The following is an 8787-nucleotide window of genomic DNA, read 5'->3' on the forward strand; positions in this document are numbered from 1 at the left end:
CCTAACTATATGCTTTAGCAAAAAGGAAGGTTTTAAGCCTAATCTTAAAAGTAGAGATAGTGTCTGTCTCCTGAATCCAAACTGGAAGCTGGTTCCACAGAAGAGGGGCCTGAAAACTGAAGGCTCTCCCTCCCATTCTACTTTTAAATACTCTAGGAACAACAAGTAGGCCTGCAGAGCGAGAGAGAAGTGCTCTAATAGGGTGATATGGTACTACAAGGTCATAAGAATCTGGTTAGATACCATATTTCTAAGCTTTTCAGCGCCGAGTACAATGACCTCAGTTTTATCTGAGTTAAGAAGCAGAAAGTTAGTGGCCATCCAGGTCTTTATGTCTTTAAGACATTCCTGCAGTTTAACTAATTGGTGTGTGTTATCTGGCTTCATGGACAGATAGAGCTGGGTGTCATCTGCATAGCAGTGAAAATGTATGCTATGTCTTCTAATGATGCTGCCTAGGGGAAGCATGTATAATGTAAACAGAATTGGTCCTAGCACTGAACCCTGTGGAACTCCATAATTAACCTCAGTGTGTGAAGAGGACTCTCCATTTACATGCACAAATTGGAGTCTATTAGATAGATATGATACAAACCACTGCAGTGCAATACCTGTAATACCTACAGCATGTTCTAATCGCTCTAATAGGATATTATGGTCAACAGTATCGAATGCTGCACTAAGGTCAAGAAGGACAAGCACAGAGATGAGTCCACTGTCAGAGGCCATAAGAAGATCATTTGTAACCTTCACTAAAGCTGTTTCTGTGCTGTGATGAACTCTGAAACCTGACTGAAACTCTTCAAATAAACCATTCCTCTGCAGATGATCTGTTAGCTGTTTGACAACTACTCTTTCAAGGATTTCAAGGAGAAGAAAGCAGTCTGTTCGGAAGTACTTTTATTATTGTTCTTGGCCTCCAGCCTCCTTCCTCACTGCTCCTTCTGTGCTTAAACCTACAATGAGTCACGCCACCCACATTCTAACCTCACATCCAGCCTCGCTGCTGCTCTCACCTCAATCACAGGCGACAGCAAAGTGACTTTCAGGAAATAATTGATTGTTCTCGCCGTCTCCAGAAGGAAGTGGAAAATGACTTCTGGAGTCGTGCTGAGAGTTTTTCATCTTCACCAAAAAGTTTCAGCGTGCCGAGTTTGGAAGATTTGATGATAAGATTTTGCTACTATAATAAAACAAGGATGACACGCTCCTTCAGCGGCTGCATTAGAGTGAACCAGAGAAACAGGTCAGAACAATTAAAAATAAAAGGAAGGAAGGATGTCTTAAGGGTGAATAATTTGGAATTACAAGCTCTATTGTATGTTCACTGATGAAAACACTCTTTCTCTGCAGATCTGAAACAAACAACCTTCCGACTTGCAAAATGAAGCCAAAGCTGCAGTTCCTATAATGACCACTGGCTACAGCAGAATAAACATGTTTACAGCCCGATACCCAAACTGTTTTAACCTCTGTGGACAGTTCTCTTCATAACAGCTGTTCAGAGAGCAAATTTATTTTATAATGCATCTTTTTGGATTTTGTTTAAAATAATGTGCAGCTGCAGCTGAGCACTGTCTGTAAGGCTTCTGCTTAAAAATTCAACATGGCCGACGCCATCAATGCTAACGCTCAGGCTGCAAAGATGACGTCATGCTGGCTACATCCACCAGGCTTTCATCTGACACATACATTTTTTATATGATCTTTTATTTATACACGAACTGCTGTCATGCTTGGGCTTGGGCTTGTCTGCAAAACTCGTCCAATGCAAAAGACATTCAGGTATCGATACAAAGAGTTCAACATTGTTTAAGCAGAGAAATAATAATCAATCATAAAGCTTTCCAGCTGCACAAATCTGCCTAATTCCAGGAAACAGAGGCTGTAAATGAGAGCAGGGTGCAGAAAAATCTGAGGTACAAAAGGAAAATTGACCAAACAATAGAAATCTTAGAGAAAGAACACATAGACTTCACCTCTCTGGGAACTCCAAGGCCCTCCAAAGTGTGGAGGCCTATCTCCCCTCACCACACTCCCTGCCGGTGACTGATGCCCTCAGGGGTCGGTGCGTTGGTGGTTCTTGGTGTCCGGGGCTGGGCGCTCAGGTATGTACCAGCTCACTCCCGGTGACTACTTGGCGGGGCCTGGCGCCTGCTGCTCGGTCAGGCCTCTTCCGGGGCGCGGGGGGCCCTCGGGCCTCCGGCCTCTGTGCCTGTGGCTCGGTTCACTCTGGCACAGCTGGCTGCCGGCAGAGCCGGCGGGCACGCCGGTGCAGCCCCCTCTAGCTTCTGCCCGGTGGCTACTGGGTGACCCCTCATCTGGGGATCCTCAGCCCTTCCCATGAAGGTGGCACGGATGCCCCTCCGGTGGTCCTCCTTGGGCTCTTGCACTCTGGGGCCTCTGGATGTCTGGGGCCTGGATCTCCTCCATGCCTGCTTCATGCCCTGGGGGACGGGGCTATGGCTCTCTACATCCTCTAGCAGACCATTACATGGGGAAACCATTTGAATACAAGCGCGCCGATCCACACAGGTGTGCACATGGGTGTTCACTATTCGTAGACTTAAATCACACCTTTCTTGGCTGCTACTTCAAAGCACATTGTGCGCTGTCTGTCCTGCGTGCTGCACAACAACATTCAATATTTAGTATTTACTGCTGTTTTCACTTAGCTAGATTAATGCGATGGTGTTGTGTATAGTATGTTGCATTGTTTTGTTTTTTTTTTTGCTTGTTTTCTATTCTTTTTCTCTCAACAGGTGATCCCGGAGATATTTTTTCTTCCCCCCTTTCTCACTGTCCCTCTCCCCTTCTGTTTTTCTTTTCCTTCCTCTTTCTTTCTCCCTTTCCTATCCCTCACTCATGTCTGTCCCGTCTGTAACAACTGAAAATAAAATAAATAATAAAAACAAAGGTCGATCAAATGGACCAATACGGCAATGCCATGATGATCCATTTGGCAAAATAAATCCATTGGGTATCCTTGTTGGTCTTCAGACAACAATTCTGACGGCTAAAGAACCAAATGGGACAGGCGGAAAAAAAAAAAAAAAAAAAAAAAAAAAAAAAAAAAAAAAAAAAAAAGAGAAAGAACACATAACCCAAAGTGTAATTCCACATTAAGGACACAGGTGGGCAGTATTGTCATGAATGTGCTGCAGTGGGAAGTAGGAGTGAGTCAGAAAGAACCAGCATTTCCATCAACTGTTGAAAAAATAAATCAATACAAAGTTTTTTTTATTTCTATCTCTTCTCCATTTTCTTTTAGGGAAGAAAAAGTGCAAAATCATATTTCAGATTTCTTCATGAATCCTTTGCCTAACAGTCATTCAAATCAACAAGCTGCTCCTGAAGTGCTCATGATGACATCAGCAGCAGCAGGTAACCAGCAGTGATTATTTTTGCAATTAGTCGAATAATCAGATTATGCATCAATTGAGCGTAAAACATACAGCTTATTGCACCAGCATACACCTGCTCTTATATAACTATCACTCGCTTACAGCTTTAAGTGTTTAAGGTATAGTGGCTTGCAAAAGTATTTGGCCCCCTTGAACTTTTCTACATTTTGTGGTGGTTCTACCAAGTATTGACACAGGGGGCCGAATAATTATGCACACCCCACTTTTCAGTTATTTATTTGTAAAAAATGTTTGGAATCATGTATGATTTTCGTTCCACTTCTCACATGTACAGCACTTTGTGTTGGCCTTTCACGTGGAATTCCAATAAAATTGATTCATGTTTGTGGCTGTAATGTGACAAAATGTGGAAAAGTTCAAGGGGGCCAAATACCTTTGCAAGCCAATGTATGTGCTAACTAAAAATAAAGACAAGATGATAAAACATTTAATGAAATTTGCAGATTGTCTCGGTGGAGTTTAATAAACTCAGCTGTCTGCTCTTTGGTCCCTCTACCATCTCACTAGGGATGGGTATTGATAAGATTTTCACGATTCCGATTCCATTTTCGATTCTGTTTAACGATTCGATTCTTTATCGATTCTCTTATCGATTATTTTTTCAAAAAAAAGGAGAACACTAAGGTCAATTAGCTTAGATCTTTGTTTTATATCTTCTCTTTGAACAAGATAGAAATTTAGGAATAACATGGCCTTACAAACCCAACAGTGAGATCTTAAGAGATCCAGCCTACAGCTCTTCAATGGGGTGTCACAGGGTCCCCAGGAAAAAAAATTGTAAATGTAAAATAATAAAATAAATATTCTTCTGTAGCAATAACAAAGTATAACATAAATTATTCTGTAGCAATTACACAAGAATATCCAATAATGTCCCTGCCTACAATTAAACACATTCACTTACTGAAAATCATCTGCCGTGACAAATGGGTTCAAGCCTTTTACCACAGACTTAGTCACTGCTCGGTGACATTCGTCTATCCTGGCCTGAATGGAGACGCTACCGGTAGACTGCAGCGACAACTGCCAGCATCTGAGCCAGCCAGACTGTCTCTCTCATCATGGTCACCTAAATGCACAGTAATGGCAGGTTTTGTAATAAGGCAGATCACGCTAACATAATATGCACTGTTAGTTGATTATTTACCTGCCGCATTAACAGGAGAGGACATGCAAACGTTACCGCTGCTGCTGGATTGAGTTTCACGAGTCCGGAGCGGAATTAAAAACATGACATCCATTTGAGGTTATCGCGTGTTTTGTGAGCAAATGCTTTTGCATATTCGTAGTGTTTCCTCCCTTAAATGAAATATCTACTTTGCAAGTATTGCAAGTTGCCCTGTTGTCATCCGTTCTCGTAAAGTATAACCAAACTTTTTAGCGTTTGAGCCACCATGTTTCCTGCCAGGTAAATGACGCTCCGCAACGTGGTGACGTCATTTGGGGCGACTGGAATCGATAAGGGAATCGTTTGCAAAAATGGCAAACAATTCCAAGGAATTGAAACAGTGGGAACCGGTTCTCAACAAGAACCGGTTTTCGATACCCATCCCTACATCTCACACTTCTGTTTAATCAGTTTTCTGTTTGACGTTTATTCAGCTGTGTGAAAACTATAAGTTTAATCTCAGCCAAACTGATTTAAACACTGAAAAAACGCCAAACATAACATCTAAGTGACTAATATATCATGTTTAACCTGAGTAGTGAAAGAGCGCGGGGGGTTTAAAAACGATGTACTGGGAGTTCGCTGTTCTTGCTGCTCTGGTGAGCCTTGACCTCCCAGTCTGCTATTGAGGTTGTGGGTAACAGATGTCTCTGAAAACGTCGGAGCACTTTTGCAAAATGTGGTATCTTGATAAATCGAGCAGATATTTGAAGTTTACACAGATACATTCTCACCTGAAAATATCTTAAAAGTTTATTTTGTGACCCAGAAAGAGTAATATTAAAACTATGCAGCTGCTGCCAACGTTGTTTTCCCAAAGATTCCAAACTTACTTGAATTTTCTAAAAATTATATTATCTTTGGATCTCTAAGAAAAGAAAAGAAGCTTGAAAATGTTTTAAATGTAATAATTATTATGGGTAAATTCTTCATTCACAAATGTCGTTTTCTGAAAACAAAGCTGTCCTTTTTTACTCTTCACAAAGAACTCTGCCTCTTCCTCTCATCTGTTACATTTATGGACAAAAAACAAGCTCTGGATCTGTATCATATGATTAATGAACTAGATCTGTTAGAAAACCCCTAAGGTATAACCTCTTTTAATTATCTTTTGTTTGTTTTTTTTGTTTTTTTGTTTGTTTTCTTTGCTTTTGTTTGGGATTTGTTTTTGTTTTATTTATTTATTTGTTGTTGTTTGTACTTCCTGTACATTACCTATCTTCTATATGTTGGAATACAGCCTGTTCTGATACTATTTCAAGTTGGGAAAAAAATCTTTGTAGAGATTGCCATATTTGTTGTACATTATATTTTGTGCAATGAACCCCCCCCCCCCCCCCCCCCCACAGGAGCGCCTGGCTGCAGCCACTGGGGAGCAACATATTGCAACCTTCACACTAACCAGAAACACGTAACTTCGGTTAAATCGACTTTGACAGCGAAAACTAAATTGCGTTTTTGTTACTATTGATGCTCCTAAGAAATAAACATGGTTCTAAATGTTTTTTAACACTCTGGGTTTGTTTAAAAAATCACCATCTCTTCAGCCTGTTCATGGCCAAAAGTGTCCATGTGTTATGTTTTTTGTTTTTGTTTCTTTGCAGCTTCTTCTGCATAAAGGTTTTTTCATAAATATAAAATATTCATTACTTTTTACATTTTTAATCCTTCAAACACCTTTTTCTGGTACAATGCACTTGTTTGAAGACAACCTCAAAACTCACCATTTCATATATCAGCAGTGCTGATATATGAAAATTGCTAGCAGTGTAACTCTGAAGTGCTGTACTGTATGTTTGTAAGTTTTCTCCCCAACAAACACAACAATGCGAACAACGAAACGTTTTGCACCGTCTTTTCATTCTATAATACTGGGCATATTTTCCTACAAAGGTTTGAACCTTAAGAGTGTTTAAACAACAGAGAAAAGTGTGAAAATGTTCATGCCTGTCTGAGAAAAGTGTATAAAGCATGTAGTGAGGGGTTTTACAGCCTTAAAACATCTATAATAATTGTAAAAAATAAAGTTGGTTACTAAAGTTGGCAATAGTAGAGTCTGGGACATCTAATTGATTAATGTCAACATTGATTATTATGCACTATTATTTTTGTTCAAGGAGAGCAAAACATATAAAACTCTCTCTGAGGTTGTTCATTGCCAAAAATGGCCACCTTTTGTGTATGTTCACAAAATGCTATAAACTGTTTATTTATTAAAACATTATCTACTTTTACCGCCTTGACTCTTTAAATTATCACCAGTGTGCCCCAGGGTTCAGTATTAGGGCCTCTTCTATTCATTATTTACATGCTCCCTCTTGGTCATATATTCAGAAAATATAATATAAATTTTTACCGTTATGCCAATGACACCCAGCTCTACCTTTCTTCTAAACCCAATTCATCCCTCCCACCTACCTCCCTCTCAAACTGTCTTATTGAGATTAGATCCTGGTTCTCCTCCAATTTTCTCAAACTTAACAGTAATAAAACTGAAGTTTTACTTGTTGGTACACCATCTATCTTAACCAAATCCCACAGTTTTTCCATTAACATTGAAAATTCTCCCACCCTTCCCTCCCTTCAGGTTAAGAGTTTGGGTGTCATACTTGATAATACTCTTTCATTCCAGTCTCACATTAATTACATAACCCGGTCTGCTTACTTCCATTTACGTAATATTAACCGACTCCGTCCCTTCCTTACTCCCCATGCTGCTGCCATCCTTGTCCATTGTCTTATTACGTCCCATATTGATTACTGTAATTCCCTCCTATTTGGTCTCCCTAAAAGGTCCCTTCATAAACTCCAGCTCCTTCAAAATTCTGCAGCTCGGGTCATAACTTGCACTCCGTTAAGAGCTCATATTACCCCAGTTCTTCAGCAGCTTCACTGGTTGCCCATAGAAGCCACGATAAATTTTTAAAATCTTACTTCTTACATACAAGTGTATCCGTAAATCTGCTCCTTCATATTTGTGTGACCTGCTCCATATCACCACTGTTTCCCGCCTTCTCAGATCATCATCTGCTATTCATCTTACTGTTCCGTCCTCACACCTTATTACTATGGGGAACAGAGCTTTCAGTCGCTCTGCTCCTCGGCTCTGGAACTCTCTTCCTTCTGCACTAAGAAATATTGACTCCCTTTCCGTATTTAAGACACAGCTCAAAACACATCTGTTTAAACTGGCTTATTCGCTTTAATGCTGATTTTATCCATTGTCACGCTCTGTTTTGTAATTTTAACTTATTTTATATGTACTTTATGACTATTGTTCCTTTTATTAATTTTGTTTTTTGTAAGGTGACCTTGGGTTTCTGAAAGGCGCCCTCAAATAAAATGCATTATTATTATTATTATTATTATTATTATTATTATTATTATTATTATTATTATTATTATTATTACCAGTAACTTTTCAGATAAAAAGGTGATAAAGTCCTAATGGTTTTATAAATCTTCCTATTTATTTATTTTTTTTCATAAGAGCATCGGGGACAAGGCTGTCTTGCAATTGTTGAGGTCACTAGTGTGCACCCTATTTCTTCCAGGATCACTCTTCATTTGTAGGTTATAGTGGACTCCTACTACTGTGAAGTGGTTTTCATGGGACAAAGGCATTGTATTCCAAGATTTGGGAGATTGTAGAAATGAGCAGTGATGCCCTTCTTGCCATCTTTACAGAAAAAATGTGATCTGGAAGCTGTTAGGCTTACTTACAGCAGTAGCACTTTCTGCACCTGTATAAACTCCAGGACACGTTTACTAACAGTGTTTGTTGCTGTATGTGCTGCAGCTTTGAATTTTTTTTGAGAGTTAATATTTTGGCTATGGTGTCTTGTTATGAAAAGTACCTGAGTAAAAGTGTTTTTAGCATGTGCTTCAAAGATAGGTTTGACTGGGAAACTCAAAGCTCAATAGCCCGTATCAACAGAAATTCACTGCAGCCTGTGTAATATTTGATGCGTCATAATTTATTCCAGTCTAACTTGCACACAACACACAACTATTAGATCCTTAAGATCAAACCTGTGTTATTCTTTTGGTCCACTGCAGTGTAGTAAGCCATCAAACGCCCCTATTTGAAACTAAGAATATATACATGAAATTGGTTGTTTGGCCAAAAATGGGCAAATGATGTAATTTGGTAAAAAAAAAAAGACAAAACCCCAAAACAACAACCATAATTTT

Source organism: Neolamprologus multifasciatus, chromosome 17 (assembly GCF_963576455.1).
Source record: "Neolamprologus multifasciatus chromosome 17, fNeoMul1.2, whole genome shotgun sequence".
NCBI classification, from domain to species: domain Eukaryota; kingdom Metazoa; phylum Chordata; class Actinopteri; order Cichliformes; family Cichlidae; genus Neolamprologus; species Neolamprologus multifasciatus.